Source organism: Trachurus japonicus, chromosome 10 (assembly GCF_045865225.1).
Source record: "Trachurus japonicus isolate A0001 chromosome 10, Traja_1.0".
NCBI classification, from domain to species: Eukaryota; Metazoa; Chordata; class Actinopteri; order Carangiformes; family Carangidae; genus Trachurus; species Trachurus japonicus.
In genome coordinates, this window is record NC_140916.1 from 17,209,167 (window position 1) to 17,236,712 (window position 27,546).

The 27,546-nt window shown below is 41.3% G+C and overlaps 1 protein-coding gene across 2 annotated transcripts in view; it reads right to left on the reverse strand.

Annotated features, from left to right (window-relative positions):
- mid2 (midline 2) overlaps nt 1–27,546 on the reverse strand; it is a 139,853-nt gene that overhangs the window by 101,058 nt on the left and 11,249 nt on the right. For both annotated transcript variants that reach the window (XM_085789687.1, XM_085789690.1), the window contains exon 2: nt 5,376–5,434. The gene's annotated coding sequence lies outside the window, so the exon portion shown is untranslated. The remainder of the gene's footprint in view (nt 1–5,375; nt 5,435–27,546) is intronic.

The window sequence follows — 27,546 nt, forward strand, 5'->3', positions numbered from 1 at the left end:
CATCAGAGCTGCCTGAGGATAGTAAGGATAGCGCCAAGTTTGAGACACCTGGAGGTAGAAACTGTTCGGTACAATGTTGTGTCAGGACAGCAGGAACATGACTGTGCAGCAGTAGCAAAGCTTAAGTCTTTTTCTGTTCTATCCTGATGGCTTAAACACTGATCTAACACCTCTTGCTGTTTGCTTATACGTAGTCGGACCCCCTCAATGTACAATCTTTAGGCCACCACTGCTGCAACGGATAAGAACTCTTAATGCTCCGTAAACATGTTTACTCGTTTGCCTCAGTACTGTTGCTTGCTGTGACACATCCCCCTCCGTTTCTATCCTTTTCTGCAATTTCATCTCATTGTACTATAGAAAAGAAATGGGCCTCCATACCACACGGATACAAGCTTGACAATGAAATCTTTATATTGTAAAGATTGTCAATCTGCAGGGATATAGAGTGCAACAGAGGACATATTTTGCGTCGTGCTATCTAGACTCCAGGAATAGCTGTTAAAATGACAAATATAAAAAGACTGAAAATACAGGTGTACGCTACCATTTGCCGACCCCTAATTTCACACGTGAGACTCAGAAGACAAAGTTATGGCAAAACAAATGCCTCGTCGTCACGTAAATTCACTTCAGCCTGTGCCAGCATAGCTTGTTTATATTGAATTCCATTGGACTATGGCCGACCTTTAAAGCTGCATTTGCAACCCAGACGTTACTCCAGAGTAGAATATTTCCCTTAAATATATATATTTATTTTTAATGAGTATAAAATTGACAGTAAATGAAATAAAGTGCCCTCTGCTATTGAGTGCGAGCCAGCAATGCAGGGGCATTTCACACTTGAAACACTTTCTCATACTGTTAGAGCAGACACCATGAAATAGCCTATAAAGTAAAAGTGATGTCAAAACACAGACCCTGGTCGGCTCTAAAAACAGTGAGCAGAGTTGTTAAAGTGCTGTTACGGTAACTGTGGCCATATCAAATCACTTCAGTTGTTGGTAAAAATGTCTCGGGCCTTGTTCTCCTGGCCGGCCCCTCCATATCTTCTCTCCCCCTTTTTGTCTGGATCTCCTTTTCTCTCCGTGTTCTCTAAAGCCCTTCTCCTTTTCTCTCTCTAGTATCTTCTCATCAATATATACAGTGACTCAACCCTTTTCCTCCTTCCCTGCTGATTCTCAGTTGTTCATAACTGCCTTTTGCCGATTGCCCAGCTCATTCTTGCTCCTCTGCTCCTCTTCCCCTTTCCTATCCCTCTTCTTTTCCTCCTCCTCCTCCTCCTCCTCCTCCTCCTCCTCCTCCTCCTCACTCAGAGCAGCAGAGCTCTTCATCAAGCAGACGTCAGGCATCTGTCAGAGTCCCGGCCAGTCTCGGTGTGATTGATTTTTGGCCCACCTGCGTCTTTCGTAATGACCAACTGTCAGATGTTTTACTGCCTGCGCTGCCTCCCCCTCCGTCGCTGCAGCATCCAGAGGCTAAATCTCTGAGCTCAGACCTATAGTGCATTATCTAGCGTGTCTTCAGATAAGATTTATGTGTGTAAACCATTTCCCCTTCAATCACAGAGGAGAAGGTTTTCAAGGATGGTTATTTTAAAGGAACAAGAACAATATCTCTTTTACAGTTGAAGTTTTCAATTATTCCCTGGCAATGAGGTTTGTGACAGAAGCTAATAAATGTCTGCTTGGATTTGCAAGCAGGATGTCGTGTTTTGATTTGGTGTGGTAACAGTTTGTAAAACAGTTTGGAAGCTGAGGCGTGAGACTGTCTCGTGTGGAATTACATGGTAACTCTGGAGCTCTGCCACACACCGGAGAACTGGCAAGACATAGTATGTGCGGCAAACCAGTGTCTTTCTAACAGGAGATGACTAATTGATTAACATGAAAAAAGAAAATAAGGATTTATACCAAATACAAAATGTTTCAACAAGAAGTGAATCTCTGTGTGCTATGTGTATTTCCTCATGTTGCTTATTCTGCTCTTTCAACCCTATCAATGTCAATGTGAGAGAGATGTAGCAAACAAATAGACCAGGACATCAATCCTGACTTGATTGGGCACTGGTGCTGAACAAGAAATTTAAATTTCACCTTAAGGGATAAAGTTCAATTGATTTTGTTCAGTGCACTAGATGTTACTTTTTCAACGAAGGCCTTAGTGTGACTCCAAGACATCAGATGATGAAAACATGTCAGGAACACCTTCAAAAAACTCTTTCATGTCCCGTGGCAGCCTCCAGACTGAGTGAGGACATATAAGCGGAGCTTCAAACTTGGGGTGGAGTGAAAGACGGGGGCACCTTGCCTCCCCTAGCTGCACCCTCATGCCAAGGTTTTTGATCATCACCTGAAGTAAAGGTCCGAAGACCTCGCTCTGTCTCTCTTACTTTCTGTGGCCGTTTGTCTCTGGTCGTCTTTCCTTCCCCCATCCTTATTTCCTCCTTTCCTCCTCCTCCTTCTCTAGCTTTCTCTCCATCTGCCTGGCCGGGACACCTGACTGCCCACGGAGAGCAGAGATGCAGCAGAAGGCATCTTTGAAAGAGAGCTCTGGCTGCAAACCTTTCATCTACTGCTATACCTGGCCAAGGCTGGCTGCAGGGCACCACGGCTGTCAGAAGGCATATACCAAAGGAGGGAAGGAAGGAGGAGACCAGAGGAGAGGATGGGAAATTAAATGCAATGAGCGGGAAAGACAAAAGTACAGGAAAAAAAACCCAAAACATGCCTATCTAGTATTAATAATCTATTTATACTGTCGCCATGCCTAAAATGGGGGGAGGAAGTGAAGATGAGTGAGAAACAGACATCAGAGGGGAAAGAGGGAGAGCAGGGAAGGGTGGAGCAAAACTAGAGCAGAATGATGAGAGACCCTTGTGGCTCATAGAAGAGAACCAATTTACAAAGCTCCCGCTAATGCAGCTACTTGGGCTTCTGCTTCCACCTAAAGTATCACTGTAGAAGACAATATCAGTAACAAATCACTAGAAATGCTTAAGTCTGCTTAAGATGAACATTTCTGCCCTATTGATTAGTAAACATAGAGATATAACAGAGGAAAATCACATGCTACAAACACCCTCCACCCTGCAATGGATTATAAAGTGAGTGCAGGGTGATTTGACATGCTTCTTACTCAGTCTGTATTTTTCTTCAGTGAAAGGGCTGTAACCATTCTGCCAGAGTATGAGAGTGCACTGAAATGACTGCTGTTCATTCAAAGCAAAGACTCAGTGCTGCCTCATGACATCACAACTTTATACATTATCTCAGCAAGCCACTGCCCTGCATCTGGCCTATTGCATCTGCAGAGGAGTGTGCCTCCTTGACAGGCAAAGACTGATTGTTTGGGAGGGTGTGTGATGTGCCTCGACAGGAGGCGGTGTGAGTGTGTGTGTGTGTGTGTGTGTGTGTGTGTGTGTGTGTTTGTTGTGTGTTTTTGTGCGCCTGTGTGTGTAAAAAACCCCTCTGTAAAGCTCCCGCTGAAAACAGGCGGTACGCTTCTTTTGGTAAGGCACATAATAACTCAAAAGCCTCCCATTGACAGTGGTTGTCTATAGCCGTGAAAGACCGCGAGTTTGACAAATGGATTCTCTCACAGCCGTCTACCTGTGTTGGTTCTGCATGGGGAAATCAGGCAGGAATGCTGCGAGGCAGGTCTGTCCTTAGTCCTTAATGCCACGTCTGGGAACACAGACAAGGATCAGTACCAAGTCATACCGTGTGGTTACTGTAAAGCTGACAAAATGGTGTTTACCTCAGTGCCAGCCTCCTCATCTGTCTAGTGGAAATTTGTCTTTTAAGTCAGCAGGTATTTCATCTGTATTTTAGAAGCCATCATTAAAAGAAAACAATGCTTGCCAATAAGGAAAAAGCCTGGCTTCAACGATTATTTTAATCTTCCTCAGTTTTTCAGTTCTTTCCAGTTGGTCCTGCCTCTCCTTTGTATTAAAGACAACCTTGATCAAGTGAATATTAAATGTAAATACCTTGCATCAAAGACAAACAGTGTAACCATAGGAACTAAATTGTAATTCATAAGAACAATATATTGCTTTTCTTCTGTCTGTGGTCGTCGCTTAAGCCGTACAAGCCTTGAGGTGGAAACTAATAAACAGAAAGCATATCACTGAGAATCAATATTGCATTAATTAACTAATACCGTCTATTACAGGGTATTCTCTGATGGTACAAGATAAAAAGAAAAACTGGAAACCTTCTTATTACGGATAGAGCTGCAACTATGTGCTGCATCATCCAAATGAGACGCTTTGTTTTCAGTGAGAATAAAGAGATCCTCCATTAAAAAAAGACGATATTTTGACCCAGTTTTCTGCTTAAAAAATTATGTAAAATAGTCTCTACAATAAGACAGAAAAACCCACTGAGCCAAAGCCAAAGCTATCAGGGCTTTACAAACAGTTCAATCCATTTAAAGACCATTCTTTACCTCCACAGGAGTGAATTAAAGCAACTGTTTACACCAGAGGACTGCGAAGCCACTCGACCTGTATATAATAAAGTCGGCATGCTTCTTCCACGCATATACAGAGAGCTTCCAGTGCATGGCACTCATCCGCTGGAGGAGGTTATGTGCTGTAAGCTCTTGTCAGGAGGATATGCAAAGGGAAAAACCAGTGGAGTGGTCTTAAAAGACAAGAGGCTGAGGCTGAGAAGGAGGAGGAGGGGGAGAGGGAGCTGACAAGACCATGGTCTTCAGCCATACAGTCCAACAAGTGCATTATGTTTCACTCAGTGGGAGGGTTCAGATGGCTGCCAGGCATCGTGAGAGGCAAACTGGCAGCTTAACAAAGCAAACCATTTTAGACATGAATGAATGTATCAAATGATAACACACATCAGTGTTAACCAGTAATTAAAGTCAGTGTGGCTCTCAGCAGGTGCATCACATGTTAATCTCTTTTTTCATTCTTGTCCTCTACATGTACACCCCACTGATTCCTCTATTGCTCTTCTACACATGATTCTTCCCTAATTCACTTATTTCATAGCTTTAATATGGTGCAAACACAAGCACAGGTCCCCGGCATCTAATGCTGTCAAGTGTGGCACACCACTCACTTCTTATAAATGCTCAAGATGAAGGTGGCAGGCAGCATTTCTTCAACAACAACAAAAAAAAAGAGAGAAGAAAAGGAAGAATTGAGTATGAATAAATAAACAGGTATTGGTCTACAGTCTTCTACCACTTGGCTGGAATGGTAGAGAGGTGCTGCCAGAGATGCGAGTTGGGGTTGGTGGGGGAGAATCGTGGGGAAAGATCCTGCAGAGTGGAGTTAAAAATAGAGCATGTAGAGAGAGAAAGAGAGAGAGAGAGAGAGAGAGAGAGAGAGAGAGGAGGAGGGGACGTACCTGTGGGCTCAGAGGCAGCCTAGTTAGTGATGAGCAGCACCGCTGTGGACGTTGATGGACTGGAGAGGGAGACAGAGAGAGAAAGAGAGAGGAGGAGATCAAGAAAGATGGTGAGAGCGATAGAAGGAGGGATAGAGGCAAATGAAAGAAAAAGAGGGGGATGAGGTGAGGTGAAAAGCAAAGGACAGATAATGAGCAGAGAGAGGAGAGGGAGGGGTTGGGGGAGAAGATGAGGAGAAAACAAGTCAGATTAGCATGAAACCCCAAAGTTTGAGTCAAAAACAGACAATCATTTCACAGTGTGCTGCGGATTGGGTGCAATGATTAGCAATAGTCTGTGACAGATGCACATGCTGAACATACAAATGATGCTACTCGCCCCCCACACACACACACACACACACACACACACACACACACACACACACACACACACACACATACACTGGGTGTTACATAGTGGCTCCAAGAATTGAGGATTCCATAAATAATCCCTCCAACAGCTAAGCCTATAGAGAGACAATACAGCCATATGGAGAAACGTATGCTTGTGTCACGTGACATGTTGGCTGCTCCCTAAGAACTAATCAATCAAAACACAATAAACACAACTTTATGAGACACTTACTGGCTGCTGTGCATTGATTGGGCTGGCATGCACGGCGCATCACACTTCATAGTAGAACATCTTTGATTCTATATTAATGACAACTGCTGCAGCTTTAGTGAGATCTGCTCCCAACAGAGAACAGTTAAGTAGTATACTGACACCAGACAGCAGCCACACAGAAGACACAGGAGCCAGTCAACACAAGAGGTGCCACCATGAATAATCAGTGCATTGTTTTCATGAGGATCCATCCAGGTGGGGTGTTACTTTTCTTTTTTCTTTTGTCAGTGTGAAATAATCAGAGAAAACAGAACACATGGCCCGTCATTTGGTTCCTAATAAGCTATTGTTCCCAGTCACCCACCATCGACAGAGAGGAAGAGATCTGGCAAGAAAGTAGAAAGCAGCTGTATCCAAAATGCCTCCAGACTTCAAACTTTAATACCTGGATACTGGAGATTTTTAGCTGTCGCGGAAAAATAAGAACGATATTTGTGCTGCTTGTGCTCCCCCGCCCCCCCGCTCAAGCATATCAGATTGAACATTGAACATTGAAATGTTTATGTACATACTATATAAAAGGTAGAACACGTAATAAAACCAATAAAACTTGAGTTTACTATCTCAACTTTCCTATTATTTATGACTCACCAGGATTTTAATGCCGGTCTGTGTTTTGAATTTATTCCAAGCACTAAAATAACAAGAATCAGAGTTGCTGGTTTTCCTCACAACAAGGACGGATTTGTGTGATCTCCTAATTCATGCTTTTCAATTAGGCTTATTTACTGCACACTGAAAAATGAATTATGGTTGAAAATCAATCACTCTGAAAGCATTCATTAATTTTCAATACAGCTCATTATTTAGCATATTCCCTAATTAACATGAGGTGTGCTAACAAAACCATGGTTAATTATGAACAAAGTGGCTGCTTGCTGCCAATCTCTCCACTCTCTGCCGTCCACCAACACTGTCTCTTAATCATTGATGCACATCAGTGTGCCATGACTCACCACAATGATTGCCTAATAAGAGACATGAGGAGAGTTGGCCTGTCCATGGACTGCAACAAGTGTTCATCTCCCCTGAATGCCAAGTAAGTAATAGTGACCTTATCACATACTAAAGAGAGAAACAGAAAGAGAGAAAAACGCCACTCTTCATTCACATCCATTCTAAGCCCTTTTAGTTTGCTTAACCATCTACTGTGAAACCAAACCAGTCTGAATAATATTAAAAGGAGGATCCTCAAACTCCAGACAAATAGATTCAAACGCACAATGTTGAAACTATTAGAAATGCACGAATAGCAGTTAAAGAGGTGTAAAATACGAAGATTTAAGATACTCAAATTGTTCACAATTAGTTCTAGCTTTCAGATAAACATCATCCTGATAAAAAGTCATAACAGACGCTGCACTCATTCCCCCTCGCTCTGGATGTTTGCATCAGTTAATGTCTTATTCTGAAATGTAAATGTGAGAGTAGTGTCTGTGCCAGCAAATATTAACCACCTGCCCACCGGCTGCGTAATGACAACGGAGAGTGGTGTATTTGATCATCAGTTAACAGTCATAAATGGGAAGCACTCAACAATGCACAAGGTATCTGGCAACCGCCATTCCAACATCCCACCAGTCCGACATAGAACTCTACTTGTCTAAATGGCAATGAAGAATGAAGAAAGGAGTTGGTTACATTTAGTAAAAAGACCGGGGAGAGGCTGGACAGGCCAGATAGATAGAGTCCAGTGGTAGAGAGTCCAGATAAGTAGGAGGGAGTCACCTGTTGAGTAACGCACATTTCCTTATATTGATAGCCGTGTCGAAATGGTGGGACAATGGCATGTCGGAATAGCGCATGTCAGAGTGGTGGGATGTCGGAATTGTGGGATGTGTGAATGACAGCATGTAATCTTATTAAAGAACATAATGTGCTTTAATAACCACATTTCCAACACTGTTTAATCTTGAATAAGAAATCCTAAAAAAGTTGTGGTGTCAAAATAAAGCTCTGAGGTCAAATGATATTCAAGCACCGGACACTGTTAAGAACAGTTTCTGGTGATGCATCGAACAGCCGTTTAACTATGCATTTTTCACTTTCTCCAGCGAGCTGCAGAAATGTGTTGTTTTGTTATATCAGACTGTTAATAAAACACTTTTCAAATAAACATCCACAATAAACCTCAATTTTCAGGCTCCAAGTGGAACGACCGATTTGCACCTCGGTTTTTTAGGGTAAGAAATCCCATCAACACTTACCTCAACACCTGAATAAAATCCAATTTTGAACAATGTAAAGTACGGAGAAAGCCTGACAACACATGTGGCTTAAGAGCTATATTTAGACCTACCAACATGTCCATACAGCCATCGCTGATGGGAAGAAGCTCACATTCTGTAGGAGCTGCAGAAAGGTATCTAAGGTGATGTAGAAGCATGTTAACTAAAACTGATACAGGTTAATGAGAAATGGGATAAAAAAAATAATAATAAAAGCATGTTTACACAAACATTTTTTTTTTTATCAAAGATGCCCTTCACAGTAATGCCAGGATTGCACTCAGGTTAAATGGAATGGTTTTATAACAGGCTAAAAATTATTCATAAAAACTCCCCATCTTTCCTGTACAATCTATATGGTAATTTATATCATCACAAAGTAACTCCCGGAATACATTATTGATTGATGAAATCCATTCACCATCTATTTTCCACCACTTATCCAGGGTCAGGTTGTGGTAGCAGTAGCCAATGCAACGTAATCCACACGTCCCTCTTTGCTGCAGTATGTTCCAGCTCCCTCCGGAGGGGATCCTGAGGCGTTCCCGTTCCAGATGAAGTATATATTCCCATCCTGGATTTGTTTCAGTCACATGATTCACCTGTTGTGTTGTACCTCAAGACGAATCAGAATCCTTTTGATGCAAATTCTTCTGTTAGCCAGTAAGTTTACCATCATAGGTGAGGGTTGGACCAAGACATTAAGAACTTCAAGAACTTCACTCTTCAGCACATGTACTGCTCATGCCATATCACCCTTGTTTATGAACCTGACCCTGAGACACGTCTTCATTTGGGGCAGTGACTCTTTCCCAACCTCTTGGGAAGCTGCTCGTTGGCAAGAGAACCATGGCCTCAGTCTTGGACCAGCTGTCTCAGACACCTTTTGTTGAAAAATCAACCCAGTGTGTGCAAGACAAAGGAAGAAGAGCAAAACTGGACACTGTTCTTCCCTCCTGCTGCATCATCTTGAAATCCTGTTGTCAGTAAAGACCACAAACAGAATAATTGAAAAGGGGCCATGGAAAACATGCCCGACTTCCTAATGAGAATACAGACACAGCATGGACGATGGTTATATAAGAGATGAACGGCTTTTAGCAATGCCCTGGTACCCCACAATCCCCCCTAATCCCCTAAAAGACACTCCCAAGGGACTCAGACATAAGCCTTCCCCAAGTCCACAAAATGCAAGAAGGATGGATGGATTAATTACGTCTAACTAACAACATAGAGAGTGGGTGTACTATCCTTTAATCTTCACATTGTTTTTACAAGAGGAAACGATTTAGTCTGAGTGGAACATTCGGTCTCTCTGAATAGAAACAGGTGTGGCGGTGAAAAGTAGAGGTCAGCACATTCATACATCGATAGGACCCGTGATGCCAAAGAGGTCCACCTCACTTAGGAAAACCCTGTTTAACTTAGAAGCAGATTTGTCATCCACCTGCGAACAGCATAACAAAACGCCCCCCTCGCTCAGACCACCTCTCCCTTTTTCCCCCTCTTTCTTTCCTCTTCCCCTTTCACTTTTGTTGGCAACTGCTGCTGACAAAAAAAATGATGGTATCAGCCCACCATTTTCTTCCTGTGGGATCCAGAAAAAGGAAGATAATCAGGAGGACACAGAGAAAATATCCAATGTGTGAATAAAAATAACCCAGGTATCCTGTCCCTCCCTCGCAGGTTGTACATATTCAGACAGGCAGGGATTTTACCGTGATGAGAGAAGACCGTCACGATCCAGACATCCCAGCTCAGCATGTTGATTTATTTACTTCTGGCACTTCACATGCTGAGAAAAACCTGACAGAAATAAAGTGGATGATTTGACTAATTTTGACTATGGCATAAGACAATAAGTTGCAAAGATTCATGTTCACCTTACAGTAAGTGAGATGATATAAACAATACTGTATTTCCTGTCATTTGGCCAGAGGTTACACTTGAATTTCACTTGCAGTCTGGCAGAGATACAGCTTCAAAAGACAAACTGGTGTCAGAGGATGGATGTTATTTTTTCCTTTCACATTAGCAAGTGATTATCGTGAGGAAATAAAGCCAACCTTGTGTGAGCAACATGTGTTGAGCAGCAACGAGCCTTTGATGTGGATGAAAGGCCTTTCTCACCGCAAATTGGTTCGGAAAAGATATAAGATGTTACCATAACATTTCAAGAGACTGTTTATGTGAATCAGATCTCTCTGGCTCTGATATGTGCATGCAAAACATTTTATTAAGTCAAATGTGTTTATAGTTTGTGATATAATGACAAGTCCCCCCCCCCCAAAAAAAAAAAAACCTCATTCACTAAGCTACTCGGTATGATTTTCATTAATTTATACTCCCAGCTGTGTGATCAGCTGAGCACTCCTGTTCTTTTCCATGACTCACAACCACCATTTCCTCCTGGTGGCCACTGGGATGTGTTCAGGACAACCACAGTGTGTCTTGTTCTGCCCAACAAAACAAATTACACAAATGCACCTTGGCATTAGCTGTCCTTCACTTTGCCCCACCACATTCTCCACGCTGGCCTCGAGGCTAGAGGTGACAAGTCTGTGGTCACAAAACCCACTTAATACATGACAAATACCATTAAATATTCCAACTCCTTATCTGTCTTGATCAAATTAAAATGCCTGCCGTTTTCTCGGCCATCGTAAATCAGCTATTAATATGCCAAAAGGGGGCATCATGCGTAGATAAATGTCAGCGGTGCAATGTACACAAGCTAATGAGTTTTGAATACGGCTGACACTGTTTGGCTCAAATAAAACACAAAGGACAAGAGTGATGACTAGTTCACTATATTCAATTATCCTGCCTGAACAGAGGCTGTCGCTATGCTTGGTCAACCCATCCTCCGGTGGGGCATCTTGCATTTTTCAAATAAAGAGACTAAATTAACTGTCAAGGCTTTGATGGAACATAGCAAAGAGAAAGTTACAAAGATTATCAATATTCCTCAAAATAATAATAAGTTGTGTTCTGAGGTATCTTCTCCATTTCCCCACCCATTTGACATATGGATGATATCAGAAAATATGTTTTCTTCATCTTTATTTTGGGTGACACAATGTCAAAAGAGTTGGGCTATACCATTTATTTCCCTCTTGGGAGACACAAAGTCTTTGGGCGACACATTTTATGGGAAAGGGTGTTGCCTCTTCTTCCACAATTAGCTCAGCACACATACGTCTGTGCTCATTATCAGCGAAAACCACAGCCACAACACACAGGGGCCACTTTTGTATCGCCAGGGAAACGCTCACACATCCTTGCCCCCGTTTCCTGGTATGAACTCACTTGCAATAGAATGTAAACATTATACGTCAGCTGTCAGCATTTTTCCCAGCATGAGGCAACCAGTAACGGTTTGCTCACGCACACACGCAGATACACACACAGATACACACACAGTCACACACAGCTCTGTATCATTATGCCTCTGACACAAGGTGCGTTGTCTTCAAAAGAAATAACCCACAGTCAGTGTTTCCATTCATTTTATGAGGGCAGTTTCATCTTAACAGGGGATTTGTTTAATTTCCTGTGTTCATTTCTGTGCTTTTACGTAATTATTGGACTGGATAATTCACATCCGCTGCTTGACAAGATCAAGACTTATATTAAGTTTGTCTCAATTTAAATCACATATAATTGTTTTTCTTTTTCATTTCTCTTTGTAGAGAGAGAAAAGTTGAAATCCAAGAAGACGTAAATGGCATTCCCTTCAGTCTTTAAAATAACATGATGCAATGTTATGACAGGGTTATGGTGAAGATATAGCTATTAGAACTTATGTGAGCATGGTTGCTATAAATCCTACTTTCTTTTGGAGTGCTGTGCGCATCCTTTTAAATTATAGCTACACATATGCGGGACAATGTAGGGAAAGTGCTCGGTGGGCTAATTCATCAGAGCAGATCATCAAACATCTGCACAGGCATTTCAAAATGTTGATGATATTTCTCATCACTGATTTCTTAAATTGGCAAAGTGAGTGAAAACTGGTTGTCAATGTGGTGGTGTTGAGTTGAGAGGCCTGTCTGGGCATAAAGCTGTAGCCTCAATGATGTCACCTATGGGTTTCTGAGGAGCGGTTTTGAAGCTCAGAGTGGGCTGCTCCTCCTTCACCATCTTGGCAGTGCCTGACTGCATGTCACTCCTGACTAATCCAAGCATCCAATCCAGCAAATTGCTGGAGCATGTGTGAATCCTCCTCTGGTGTTGCCATGTTTATTGTCTAAATCATGCAAATCTGACAGTTGTATATGGTCTAAGTGCTCTAGTGTGCCCTTTAGAGATGTCCTCCAGTAACACACATATCACCCAGCAAGTAAGTGAATGGTAACAGCTACGATGCAGCTTACTGTCTGAAAAATGGGCATATCTTTGAGACTAAATTACAATCCCCCAATGCCTCCTTTCCTTTGGAACAAAAGAAAGGTTTATGTGAGATTTTATAAAAGATATTCAGGCATCTGAGCATGCATGAAAGAACAGTCTCAAAGTGACATAAATATTATAAAACAGAAAATGTAAAAGAGACAAAAAGGGAAGATAGAGCTGTCCTAGAGCAGTAGTAACTTCATACTATGTTGTCACCATTGTCTCACCCTGTACATTTTATTTTATTTTATTTTTTTACAGATATAGCATTATATGCACGTGTGAGCTATGGTCGCACATGGCTCTTCAATTTGCACTAAATTACATTACAAGTTTAGCATTGCGAAATTAATGAGAGGGACTCAGTGATTTAATGAACTTGGACTGTGCTGTGCACTTGTGGCTCATAACCAACCGTCTCTGTAATGGGGTGCCAGCTACAGCCGGGTCTCAGTCCCTACGTAGAGTGTTCAATAAGGCCAAACCTCTCACCTTAATGACTGTCGACTTTTTTCCTCAGTCGGATGCACTTTTAATTATCAGCTCCAAGGCTCTCTGTAGCATCTGTACTCAGAGGACAGGGCTCGCCTTTTAACTAAGAACCTCCAACTTTACAGAGTTGGCTCAAAGTCAGCCTGAAAATCTGTTAGCTTTGCTAAATTCCGGCCCACACCAGCAGAAGTGAAGTAACCCTTTCATGGTAGTGTCATCTTTAGCCTGGCTGTTATTTTAATACCACTGCTGCAGAGCTGGTCTTCACTTTAGGAGCATCACAGCGTCCTGACAAGGCAAGCAGCTATGACATGAGATCACAATAATGCGCCACGATCCAGCTAAAGTGGAGAATAATTTAATGTTTAGCTTTCGATATGCCCATTTTTAATACTGATGAGAAAACCCTCAGACATATTTGTTATTCTGCTGTAGAGCAGCATGACCTTGATCGGAGTCCAGTGGGAGAGCAACTTTAATGCTAAATTGGCTCTAAAAGGAATAATTCCAGCACCAGCTTCTAACACATGACAACCCTATGGAACTGAGGATGTTACCTACACATCCTGGTCCGTCCTACTTCATTCCTCTCAATCTGAGGTGTCAGTCAAGTGCACAGGACTTACTTGAAACAAGTATGAGGCTAATGACGCTACACAGACAGAGTGTTATGTTTGTCCCATTGCAGAATGTGCATATTTCTCCTATTCAACCAAATAGTCACTGGCTGCAACAACGGCCTTCTACCAAGCGTTTCTCTCTCTGCTCAAACTCTCACTAGGATATCATTACTGTGGCACACATTTTCCCCAGCCTCTGAATGATGCATCAGTTCATAGAAGGGCTTCTCAAATGAGATTAATTTCTATTGTCATAGTACGTTTTTGCATCTTGTTTAAATACGTTATAACAATTATAAATTCAGATTCTTATATCATTTAAAGAACATTATTTGATCCTTCTTTTACATATCAATAACAGCTCAATGTATTCATGTTCTGTAAATTATGTTATTTTTATGGTCTCTATTTTATATTCTTGCAAGATTTAAGTTTACAGTCACAGAGGATTATGATTAGTAACAAAACACTTCTTGTGTCAAGAGCTAGCACATTAGCACTAGTGCTAACAGTTTCTCACAGTTGGCTTCAGTAACTACTGTTGTCAAATTCTGATATCTGACTTTCATTAACGAAAAGGAAAGTCACTTTTTCCATGCCCACAATACTTCACGACCATGCAGTACACTCCCTGCCAAACATTTCTCTCAATCTGTTCCAGAGCCAGCGCAACCAGGTAAGAGGGTCCTAAAAAGAAATTGCATTTCATATCTGTACTGCATATTGGAAAAATAAACCTCAGAAAATGAATCATCACAGCCTCACCAAACTAAACTAAACTGAACTAAACTAAATAAATGGGTCAGTGGCATTCTGGGAATGCAGCACATGTTTTGGGGAGTATAGTTAAAATCGCACTACAACAAGTGTTAAGCAGATAATCCTGCTGGGTCAGCCGATATTTTATTTAGCAGGTAACTCAGCTGGATCGGCATCTTTGAGTCAGTGACTGTTTTTTCTCCACCACTGTGCAGGGGCTAAGTAACAGCTTCGTTAGTCACTGGGATGCTGCACTAGTTATTATATATGTTGTAAATGGCCCCATCTTATCTTCATCTGCAGGATTTATACTTAAAATAAAATACGCTCGCCACTTGCTTCTATTTATGGTTTATCCACAGAAGTTTTACTTCTTCTTCTACTGCAGTTCAAATGGACGGCATGATATTCACCTCACAATCAGGTTCAATTTTCCAGAGAACTCTGTGTTTGACATCATGTTGACTGAAGTAGATAACATTTAGGATTAACACTTTTAAGTCTTTATTTTTGAAATTATGTATGTGTTTGAAATGATCATTGTTTTCCTCAGTGAGGGGCAAACAGCTCCAGTGAGCAGTATCTCATCACAGATGAAAGCATAGCCTGAATGCAACATGCTAACGCCGGCTCAGTTCTGCTACATTATTAATAAGCTTCTTATTTGTAAAGAACATCTAATAGCATTCCTTTTTTGATGTGCAAACTAGACTTTGTGCAGCAAAATAAATCACCACTTTCTCATCTTCTGGAAACTGTAATGTGAGTGTGCTATTTTAAAAAATAGCACAGGACTAGAGAAGGGGGAGAAAAATAATAACTTTTCGGATTTGTGAGCCATCACATCAGACACTGAGCATGAGATTCATATTTGGGCCACAATGACTTATGGGATGGACAGATGTCTAACATTAGTGAGAGAGATGAGGAGCAAGTGTAAGAGGATGGAAATATGCTCAAACCGAACAGCGGGGTGAAAAAAGTAGAGCATAACAGACATTACGAGAAATCTTTTAAAAAAGCATATACAGGCCCACATCAAACACACCACCAGGAGGAGAAGGTTGCTGAGTGGGAGTCATCTCGTTCCTCTCCCTCTATGTTCTTCCTGCAGTGCTTCCTGCAGCTCCCGTTTTGCTCTGTTCTTGCTCTACTGTCTTCCTCTGCGCCATCTAAATATTTTATATGTAGCCTGATGTTGTTTTAGGGATGTGTCCCACTCTTTGATCAGACAGACTGTCATTGATTTGTTGCTGGAGCACAGTAAGGCATCGACTGTTTCATCACAGAGGAAGAGACAATCAAGATAGGCTCACTGAACAAGGACAAATCAATAAATAATGCATCATCAGCTTGTATTCAGCTGTTTTATCAATCATTAAAAGCCCGATACAGTGCAGTCCCACCATTACATGTTGTTACCACCAGTGAAATAAATGTTGCACTAGTCTAGTGTGTATGCTATTGTAATTTGTCTTTCGGGCTCAAACTGACTTGGAAGATATGTTGCTGTAAATTGTGTATTTTATGTTTCTTGTAAGATACACCCTGTAAATTTCCTGTAAAGCAATATACTGTATCACTCTGTACTTATTTGACAGTTGAGTTCAATATCCTACATTGTACATCTTGGAGGCACTCTTTGGAAATGCTAAAAATCAAATAGTGAATGCAGCAGCAATTACAGAGGGACACTTCTGAGTCAGGGAAGATGAGCTGTATTCCACAAAATCATATCGGCTCTTGCTGCATTACTGAGCCAAAACCCACTGACGCTCTGGCTTTGATGTTCAAACTGTGGTCCTGCACAGCCAGGAAAAAAAAAGTGTTCTAAAAACGGGGGCCTAAAATCTGGGAGTGAGAGGAAATGTTGCCGCTGCCATAATCCTATGGGTAATCGTTTACATTTGATCACCATGCATGAATATGAATACTGTTCTGCGTGTCCTTGAAACCCCCCTCCCCTCCTCCTCTTAACTTACAGTCACTGGCTGGGTAAGAGAGAGTGATGTGAACATTTTCTCCACTTCTTCAAGAGGATGACAGCTATTCAAATGGCTTACTCCAACCTCCAGCAGAACGACTAGCGTGAAACCGAGTCACAAGTGGCACACATTTAAATGCACTCAGTGTGGTGTTACGAAAACAACACGAGGGAAACAAAAAAACAAAAAAAAAGAGAGAGTGATGAATAAGAGCGGGTGCTACAGTGCCTAACAATGCCAAGTAGAAGATTACAGATGGCTGGCTTTGTGGAGGGGTGCTTGAGCATGTTTTCAGGCTCATTTCAGTGTAATTTTCTCCCTTTATCCATGGGCACGCAGCCTGTGAAGGGTCAGAATGAGGCACGGTGCCTCGTGGAGAGAGGAAGGCCTAGCAGTGCGGACATGTAGGCAGAAAGGAGACGTGATGGGGAGCTGTAACGGCTACTGCTAATCCCCAGCACAAAGGGGGAGCGAGAAAGAGAGACAGTGTACTTGCTGAAGCGTGCAAGCAACACACAGACAATGGAGCAAATCACACAATAATTTCATCTAAATTGCGAATACGACCTGAACTTCTCCTCCAGATTGAAATGTATTGTACTTGAAAATTAGCTATAATGACCAACTTTTATCTCAGGATTTATTACATACATTCAGGACAAGCTTAAATTCAACGTTGGCTGTTGCACAGATAAAGAGGATTTTGATGTGGCATAAAGCAAAGAGTATGTTGAAATTCAATTAAGAAAAAGAGGGGTTTCAATAAATAGAGAAATGGGAACGCGTTCGAGCATCCGCGTATTGTTGTCTTCAAAATGGACATAAATTGTGGGGACAGGCTATTTTTAACTAGTGACCCATTTATATAACTGTGTTAACAGAAGTTCAGTTGAAATCGGTCCAGCAGAGTTAGGATCCCAGCAGGGTAGTATCAAGTTAGATAAAAATTGAAGCTCCCAATTCCTCTTTTTAAACAGATGTGATATTTTTACTGAAATGTAGTTCAGTCTAGATTACACACCATGAATCAGTCATTTCAAGAGGCCAACAGTGGCATTAGATCTTCTCTATGATGTCCTCAAGAGGTGAAGCACAGAGTTGTTCTATTAACAATAGATGGAGTTCAACTTTCATGGTAACGTTGTAAAGTTGATGTTGAGTCTGCTGGGATATCATTTGGATTTATGCTTCTGTGTCAAAGTCCATTGGTCTTGCTGAAGGTGCCTGCAGCGTAAGAACCGATTTATCTTTCAGCCTTAGACTTCAGAAGTTGCACCAAAGGAACACTACAGTACATGTACATGTAGAAAACTGTAAAAGACACCACATGTAACAGCAAATTGTCAATGATCAGGTCTGATTATCCAATCCAAAGAAGTCATGAAAACATGGTATTTATGAATAGTAATGATATGACAGTTTGCCAGCTCTCCACGGAAACTATATGCTGTAATTCTGCACCTGAAATACCGCTTATTGCTTTGTTACTCTGACTTATTACTTTAGCCTTTCCCCATTTGACTAGATATTGTCATATTAACAATCAAGAGGAGGCCTAAGTTGACGTCTTCTTAGCCAAGGTCATCCATGTGTAGTTTTTTTTTTTTCATCATTTTTGAGATGGTGCACACAACCTTTGGTGCAACCTGAGGGTTTAGCTATGCAGAAGAAAGTCAGAGTGTTTCCTGTAGTTTCATGTGATCAAAGATGATGGCTTTTGCAATGACTTCTGCCAAGGTTGAAATCTTGCTTTGGCAACTTTAAATGAGATGTATAGAGATGATAATGCTGCTGAAAAAATATTTCTTACCACATTTAATAAAATATGTATTCCCGGTGCTTTTGTATTGAGACACTGGTGTTCTCGGGACGCCTTTAGCACTTGCAGATGTAGTGGTTCCAACATAGGCATCAAAGTGGCCTGGGACTATGTGAGAGTATCTACTGAATGTGAAGAGAGTTGGCTGTAGTTTCAGCTGAAAATTTCCCTTTGGGACATGAAACAATCAAAACTGATGCCAAAATGACCTGCACTGACTTCACACATACGCTATCTGTTCATAATGTGGGAATTAACACTATGATATGACTGAAACCAGAAACATGAGACCCACAAGTCACAACAGTGACTTGTTCCCATGAGTCAAACCAAGGACACAAAGCCCCAAGCGAATTTGTCACAATGTAACCCTCTACCCACCCAGCCACATTTTTGATGTATAAGCTTCTAAAGAGCTGGGCATGAAAAAGGCCCTTTGTGCAGAGCAAAGTTTTATAGAGAACAGTGGCTTAATATCTGGTGGGTATTCCCCTCGAGTCAGAGGATGTCATATATGCACATGACACACACACACACACACACACACACACACACACACACACACACACACCACACACACACACACCACACACACACACACACACACACACACACACACACACACACACACACACACACACACACACACACACACACACACAGATATGGACGAAGAAAGAGTCTCACAGAAGGACCATTCAACTAAATGCATGCACAGAGATTCTCCACATTTAAAACTTAATATACCCTCACCCACACACATCCACACAAACTTTCTCTCACCCCTCCGCTCTCTTGTGACAGAATATGCCCTTTGTTCATGTTCTTTGAGGGAGCGTCAGGGAGCTGGGTTTCTGGGGCTCTGGGATCAGACATGAATAAATGGACTGTCCTTCATAGCAGCAATGAGGAGAGCAGCCAAACACCCTAAGCATGCAGGAGATCTTACAGCCATTATCAAAGGGCCTTTTGAAATGGCTACGGCTACAACTACGACATGTGTGAAGTGGCAGTTACACACCAGCGCGTACAAGCCCACATGTATTTGGAGAATAGTGTTTTGAATGAATGCACATAAATGCACCACCCTGTGCTACACACACACAGTCCTCTATGTGTCAGATCCAAGTCTCTTCTCTCTATCCAAAATTCAGCAAACTAAATGGACAGTGCCAAAGACCTAAGCCATGGAGAAATATTGAGAAGGGGTCTTTCAGAACAGGAAATTAATATTTGATTCAAACTCTGCTGCTTTTTAGAGACGGCTGTCTTGTATGCCCTGAAATGAATACATCACTAGCACCATCTTCCCACTTAGACTTAAATGCTTAAAGCAAAAGACTAAATAGTGTATAGGCTAAAAGGGATTAAAGAATAGTACTTGTACTTGTTCTCATTCATTTCCCCATATGACCTGACTCTTTCCACAGCAGCGGCTCGATCTGGGTCGGTAATCTTAACCTGCTAATGTCGCAGACTGACATATTTAAAAAAGGTGAAGCCATATTCCCCATTACTACTGGTGTGTTGAGGCATCTACATCACGCTATGGCACAACAGAGATTTTCTGCAGGTGCAATAGTTCTGGCTTCCTGCCTTCATTTATAGATGTCTCTGAAATACTGCAATATCTACGGTGCTACAAAACAATGATTACTATATACTATACTATATACTATATACTCTCATCAAGGACGCTACACTAAATCCCACATCTGCCATCTACACTTTGCAAATAAATGGCCTTTGAATGCATCTTTTCTGTTACAGGAGCTATTTGTATATGTTAAGCTAGTGATACATCACTAAATTTTGCTAGTGATGCATCATTAATGCATTAACATCATCACTTATACATCAACAGCTTCAGAGATTCAGCCATCATTGCATTTAGTAGATTGGACTACGTCCTCTGAGCAGTAGACTGGATGTTATAGTAACTTGGTGTTGCGGTCCCTCGGCATTCATGGCACATAGGCTGGAGCTCGACTGGTGCACAACTTTTATTTCCTCTTTGGCACCGTGAAAATGAAAACACATGAAAAGATTTAATTACACAATTGGCAATATTAAAACCATACTGCACAATAAATTTGATACACACTCCAGCTCCTCATCCTTATTCATACAGTTTAACAACACTTCATTCATAAAAACAATTCATTGTAGCCGTCAACCCATATAAACAAATAAACAAACAAACATTTACCTTACTTTGCCTACAGTACCAAGGGCGTAAACTCTTTGCTTCAAAACGTATCCGCTCCACACACATCTCTTCTAGCAGTGGCTAAACAAACAACCACAGTGAAAGTTGCATTTACGCACACAATCGCATGAAAACGATGTTGCATCAACATATTTAAGTTACATACCATGTCCTTTATTTCTTTGATTTCCCCAACCCCGGCAGCTATTCTGGTAAAGCTTGGCGTGCGTGTGCAACAAATAAAGTGGCGTGTGACGACACTCATAACCCCTATACCGTTTCCGGAGCACCGGGACAACAGCATAGGATCAAACCAGAAGCGAGAACCCCCCTGGTGGTCGCTTACACTTGGTATTGGAAAGTGATCGGGAAGGCCAGCTGGGCCAGGGCTAGCTGGTGAGCATACTAACTTCAACAGTAAACAGCTGTTAATGCTAATATTGGCAATCAAAAGAAAAAACATGTGGGACACATGGAATTTGAACTAAAACTAACCAGGATCCACTTGGGTGGAGTTTTATCCATTCTCCTAACTTGTAGTTTGTTTAATTCCCTTTGTTATGGTGAATAGCTTTATCTCAAAGACAGGATGTTTAGATTACAGGGTCCAATGTGTGTGGATTTGCTCAAAATCACAACCATTGATCAGACTGCTCTGGCCCATCAATGTGAATCCTAAAAAGCTGAGTCACATTTGGTTTCTTTTGAGTTGCCAAGTTTGAAGGACTTTACATCACAGAAATCATGTTGCATAACATCCGTTAACTACACACTCCTTGTAGCTACATTTACTCGTCTCATTCTCTGGAGAGACTGGATGTGGTGGAAAGATGGAGCTACTATTAGTGCCGAATATCCTGCTGCTTTTTTTTTTTTCATTTACTTTTAAAGTAACATTGCAGAGTTTTTCGGCCTTAAAATAATGTTTCCAGACTCATTGCAATCGTAGAAAAATGGTTAATAGGATGAATGGTGCTGCCGCTGCAGCCTGAGCCAGGTCGCGTCGGCTGAAACTGCACTATGTAACTTCCCTGCACGGGTACGAATCACCGCCCCCCCCCTCCCCCCTCCTTCGTTTTTTCCCCCAGACGATAGCGCTTCTCAACCAGATGGTGGAAGCATTGAGCTGAAACTCCGCAATGTTGCTTTAAGTTTCAGGTAACCACATCTATTGAGGTTCATGTTTGCATTTAAAACCGCGCTTACCGGTGAAGCCCCACATTAGGTGCTATTTTCATTCTTTGTTAGGACAGGAGAAATTGCCATGTGATGGTTTTTCTCCAAGGCCTTTCAACTCTCATCTTTACAATATCGCTGAGCTAACAACTTTAGTCTAAGCCACCTTGAAGAGTGCAGAGCCTTGAGCAGTTCTCTAATAGCCATCTGTGTGAGACTTTATAAATCACCTACTGTAACCAACAGCTTTCTCCATTACTAATCTCATCACTGACTCAAATAAAATCTATCAATTTTTTCCTCTGTCTGTGGAGAGTGGACAAGCTGTCCTTGTGTTATTGTGTCAGTTTTAGAGGCCTTGTTGTGGGATTTCTGAGCACCATCAGTCTAGACACACATGCAAACACAGACGTACACACACTGCCAGTCTCTGGACCAGTCTCTTGACTCTGAAGTGCTCTAATTAGTGTGGATAAACACAGGAGTTGATAACTGTGCTTGTTTAAAGTTGTTAGAGCTTCCTCCGTGATTGATCTGTTAGTTTTGTTTGGCTAAAGGTCACGAGAGGCAAAAGCCAACAGCTCTGGCAAGATGCCAAATGACATGATGCTGTCAGCACAGAGCAGCAACAGGTTGATTACTAAACTGAGCACAACACATATAATATGTGCAACCATTTCAGCTGCTATGTGCGACAGAGGTTGAGGACAATCTGGGCATTTATCCCACTCATACACTACATCAAGATATTTCACTGATACTGTATGCTCCTCCGGACTATACAACTGTGTTGCATGCTGCGCACAACACATGGAAATTCATCCAAAAGTTTGGGTGTAGATCAAAGTGGCGCACTGACTGACCAGCTGGTCGACACCGCCTACAGCCTCACCGCTGGCTAAATATCACTCTGTTGTTAAATTCAAAACATCTTTCGCCTGTGGAGCAGCTCCTCGCAACTCACAGGAAATGTGTTTTCAGATTAAGTAATGTCACGGGGAAAATGTTGAGATCCATACTGTATGTCAGCTGGTAATTTTGCCGACAAGTGTTTTGGAAGGCATCCATTAAAACTGGGGTGCAGATGTGGACCAGCCGTTTCCTGTTTGGCAGCTTGTAGCATCGCTTGAGATGTTCAGTAGAACCATAGTTCAATCATAAGATTTTCAGCCACAGAAAAGGATTGGTTAACTATAATAAATTTCACAATTTTCTCTCTTATCAGTGTTGTTTTACTGCCGTCTGAGAGGAATTCCTCACGCTTCTTCATTGGCTCCAACAATGCTTATTGCTTCTGCATAAACATCACGCCTGTTGCTTAAAAAAGTTTGTCATAGTTCTCTGCATGACAGTTCTGCAAATCTTTTATCAAGTTTGCGGCTTTGGAGCTTCCAACAATCCCATATCCTGCCACAGCATATTTCAGAGGATGTTTATCAACACTTCATATAAAACAACACATTTTCCTGATCTAATCCCATTTTTCTGACTAGAGCAATGCAGATGAAGAGTTGTCAGTAACCAATTCTAAGTACTGTAATGATCTCTTGAGGCACAAAATATAATAGACTATACTACATTACATGTACCTCATCCATTCCACTAACCCATGAGAATTTAAAAAACATACATTCACTGCACAGATAACAAGAGGATAAGAAACAGGAAAGCAACTGGATCTGGAGCAAAAGGATTCAATATTTTCCGCCCAGTTGTTGGGCTCCATTGATGTTTCCTTTAAAGTGCAGCTGCTTGGTTTTTCATGTTTGTAGAAAAGAAAAATAGTTTTTTAAGTCACATTGCATGTGATTTGACCAATACAAGCTTTAGGCAGGTTATAGATGGTGGAGATGAGGAGAAGAGACTCTGAGAGAGGAGAGGAGAGGAGAGGAGAGGAGAGGAGAGGAGAGGAGAGGAGAGGAGAGGAGAGGAGAGGAGAGGAGAGGAGGGTACTTTCTCTGTGGGTGTGGGGGGGGGGGGTAATCCCAAACATGGAGCAGATTAAGAGCATGATACAAAATGCACATCTGAGTCAGAGCCTTCAACAATCTTCTTAAGGGGATATAGAGCACACACACACACACACACACACACACACACACACAGTAAAAACACATGCAGATTTGTGTCCCTGCAGTGTTATGAAGACCTATTAGACACACACACGACCCATGTCGGCGGTGCTAAACTCAAACATGAACAATGTTTCATAAAAGATGCAGACTATTGCCAACACAATGAAATTATTAAATAACTTTTTCTTCTTACAGTACAAACAGAAACTTGATCCAACTGCAAACTAGAACAAGGGCACGCACACATGTGGTAAAATACACAAACAGAGACTGATGGTGAAAGATTACACTGTCGTATCCCTCAATAGAATATATGACAATGCTATCTAATTGTCCTCTTTACGTGAAACAACAAACTCATTTTTGTGATTTCATGTGTATGTGTGTGTGTGAGTGAGAGAAAGAGAGAGAGAGAGAGTCACAAAGATTTCCCAGGGATTATATATCCATAGTGCCATCTAGTGTTTCCTGAAAAAACATACACAAACACGTATGAGATTCCAGCTGTGATTGGACCACAGACGGTTCACAGTCAAGTAAAGCCTTTTCATGTAGGTTATTACATAAGCTGACATAATATGTAGTCATTTCAATAGTAGCTGCTCCTTTTGAAAGTCTCCTTGAGTTGTTTGTTTGTATTTCCCTATACTCACACAAGAACGGCATACTGAGGCTTTATGAGAGCTGACAACCAGTTAGAATATGGAGCAAGTGAGCACATTTCATGCCAAAACGCTACTAGAATATACAGACAATAATTATTTTTTTTAAAATAGCCACATATCTACACAGCGTGGAAAGCAGTGGATAGCCGCTACAACGGCATAAATATGGTGGAGTCATAGGCAGTTCTCCTCGGAGATTGACTACATATTAACATAGATAATTAACAACAACGTATTGGTAAAATGATTCATAACATACTGTAATAACTTGTGAACCAAGTCGTAAATTGACTAATTCCATTAGTAATTATGTCTCTATGCATAGCAATGATAATTATACTCATACTTCATGATAAGATATGGATATTATTTAAATATTTTAGGGCTATCTGCCTTAGATAGAATCCAAAAGTAGATCAGATGTATGATCATATTTTTAGACAAGAGCTGCAGATCTAGAGCTGTCAGTAGGATGATGGCATAAAATAGCAAAAGATGCATTTGTTTGTACAATGTTATCCTTGGACTAACTAGCAGGCTATACTATATTAAGTCATCGCCTGATCTATTGTAGGTTAATATGTGTGTGGTCATTACAGAGAATTACATCTTCGTCTACTTTCCACAGGAATAAATTTATATCACTCACTGTTACACACTAATTAAAATACCAGAAAACCCTATAGGCTTCTAGCTACACTAGAGACCATAAAAAATTCATTTCCCCTTACATTTGGACACGGTACAGTCAAATATACCTAATCGTTTTAATATTTTTCCTCACCATGACAGGAATGTTCCCGCCATTTTAATGTCACACACGCGAAACAGAACACTTACTGTGATGCTGCACACATCAAACACGCAGAAGCATGCATGCCCACACAGATTTAAAAAGAGGGCTTGTTACAAACTACAGTACGCAACAATCAGACGCTCAACAAAAACACGATGTCACCTAAGAAATTGCATAGTCCTGATAGGGAGGAGAAACTGATTAAATGGGCCACCTTTGTGCTCTATTCCACTGCAGGATTGAATGACAGCCATATAGGAGCTGTTGTTGCTGTTGCCAGTGAAATTCAATATACTCTAGTAGAGGATATACTGTATGTCCCTGCAAAATCCATTAACAAACAGGCATCTTCTTAAGAGTACAAAGGCCACATCTTTGCATGTTAGTGTCGGTGTGTATACAGTGTAATTGCTGCTGAGGACACTGAGCTCATGGAGACACTGACAGAGTACTACACTGTCCCTACTCCCGAGCCCCCCTCTGTCTTCCTATCAGTGTCGTCCCTGCTCATCTACTTCTCCCTCCATCTGTTTAATCTCACTGCCGTTCTCCAGGCTGCATCAACTCCCCAGTGTCTACTCTACTCCACTTCATCAGACCCTTCAGGGTTTAAATGACTTTAATGGCTGGATTGTTTTCAGCAAAATTAAAGTTCTTCTTGTAAGTACTATATGGCCCACATGAGATTTAACTTATCTGTGATCTTTTCTGCAATTCTTTATAAAGTGTCCTTCATTTAGATCAATACAGTATTTGGCCTTTAATATACACATAACATTTGGAAATATGTTATGGAAAGGTAAGCTGTCCAATGGGTATCTGTAGACCATGGCATGTAGGCATTACCAGGTAACAGCGGAGCGGATGAATTTGCCTGTTTTGGCTTTAATTTAGATTTTTGAAATCTTTCAGTCAGATTCATTTCCATTTGCAACATCTTTAATTTTGTTTCATGAAAATAAATCCCATCTTTATACGAGTTTCTTTTCAATTATTAAAACATAACATGGGACACAGTATTGTTTGGTGGTCATAAGAGAAAAAATAGTCCACTTTCTCTCAAGCTAAAAAAAAAAAAAAAAAAACCTCTCCCATCTGATTCTCTGGCTGAATTTTTTGTTTTTGCTGCAAGGTCTAAGCCATCTTATGTTCTTCCCTTTCCCCCCCGTGCAGTTTTCCTAGAGCATCTTGAAAGAGATTTCAAAAATGTCATTAATTATTAGCATCTCCCTTGTCAGCAGAGTTCAGTGTGAGAGATAGAGAAAAGACCTAGGTCTCTTGTGTGTTGGCAGTGAATGGTAAACATAAGGACGCTACCCTAATTCAAGAATAAAAGTAACTCAGCACATCAGGGGATTTTTTCAAACTGTCACTGCAAGAAGCCAAGGAAAAAGGGGCTAGTGAGGAGATGTGTGAAAACATCATCTGAAATATAGAACAACATTTCATATGCCAAGGGAGCCTGTAGCAACAGCTATCTGTTTTGATCAACTCAGTCTGAATCACCTTGATATATCAAAACTTCACACTCACTCAAGTCCTTAATTGTTACAAGAGACACATCTGATCATTCTGTTTCCATGGAAGACACACTGCATTTCAAAATAAACCACACAAATGTAGTATACACTAAACACCAGCCTCTTTCTCTCTCTTAAACACACAAACACACACAGAGACAAAAATGACCATATGTGTGACTTTGGAATATAGGTCACTCATCATCTGGTAGAACAGCTGCCAGTTCTCTCCAGCTCTTTTTTTTCCCTGCAATTATTCCAAATGTTAACTATTAGCCAGTTGGAAAGCTAATCATGATGTGAAAATCTGAGGTTCACAACGTTATTAGATATATTTTTTATGTAGTCTAAACAAGTTTGGCTTTATAGTCAACATTAGCATCAAGAGCAGGACATTAGGTTATAACAACGTTTGAGCCGTGCAGACGGGACACTACACAGTGACTTAGTATTGGCCAGGGCTAACTGGTTCGCATGCTAAATTGTAGTAGAGGAAAAGAAGTGATAGAAGAAGAGATAAAACAAGAAGGTTTCAATTGTGGGAGTCTTTAAGTGAGTCAAAGATGGAAGTTTGATAGTGGACACCAAACATTTCCACTAGACGGGTCAGTAGTTGTTTGATGTATAAAATGCCTCCTAAACAGTAGTTCAATGTTTTGGAATAGCTATGTGCAGGGCCGGATCAGTACCCCCAGGGGCCCCTGGGCACTGAAGAGCAGAGGCCCCTGTTTCCCCTCCTACGCCTGTCCCTAACATCCACGC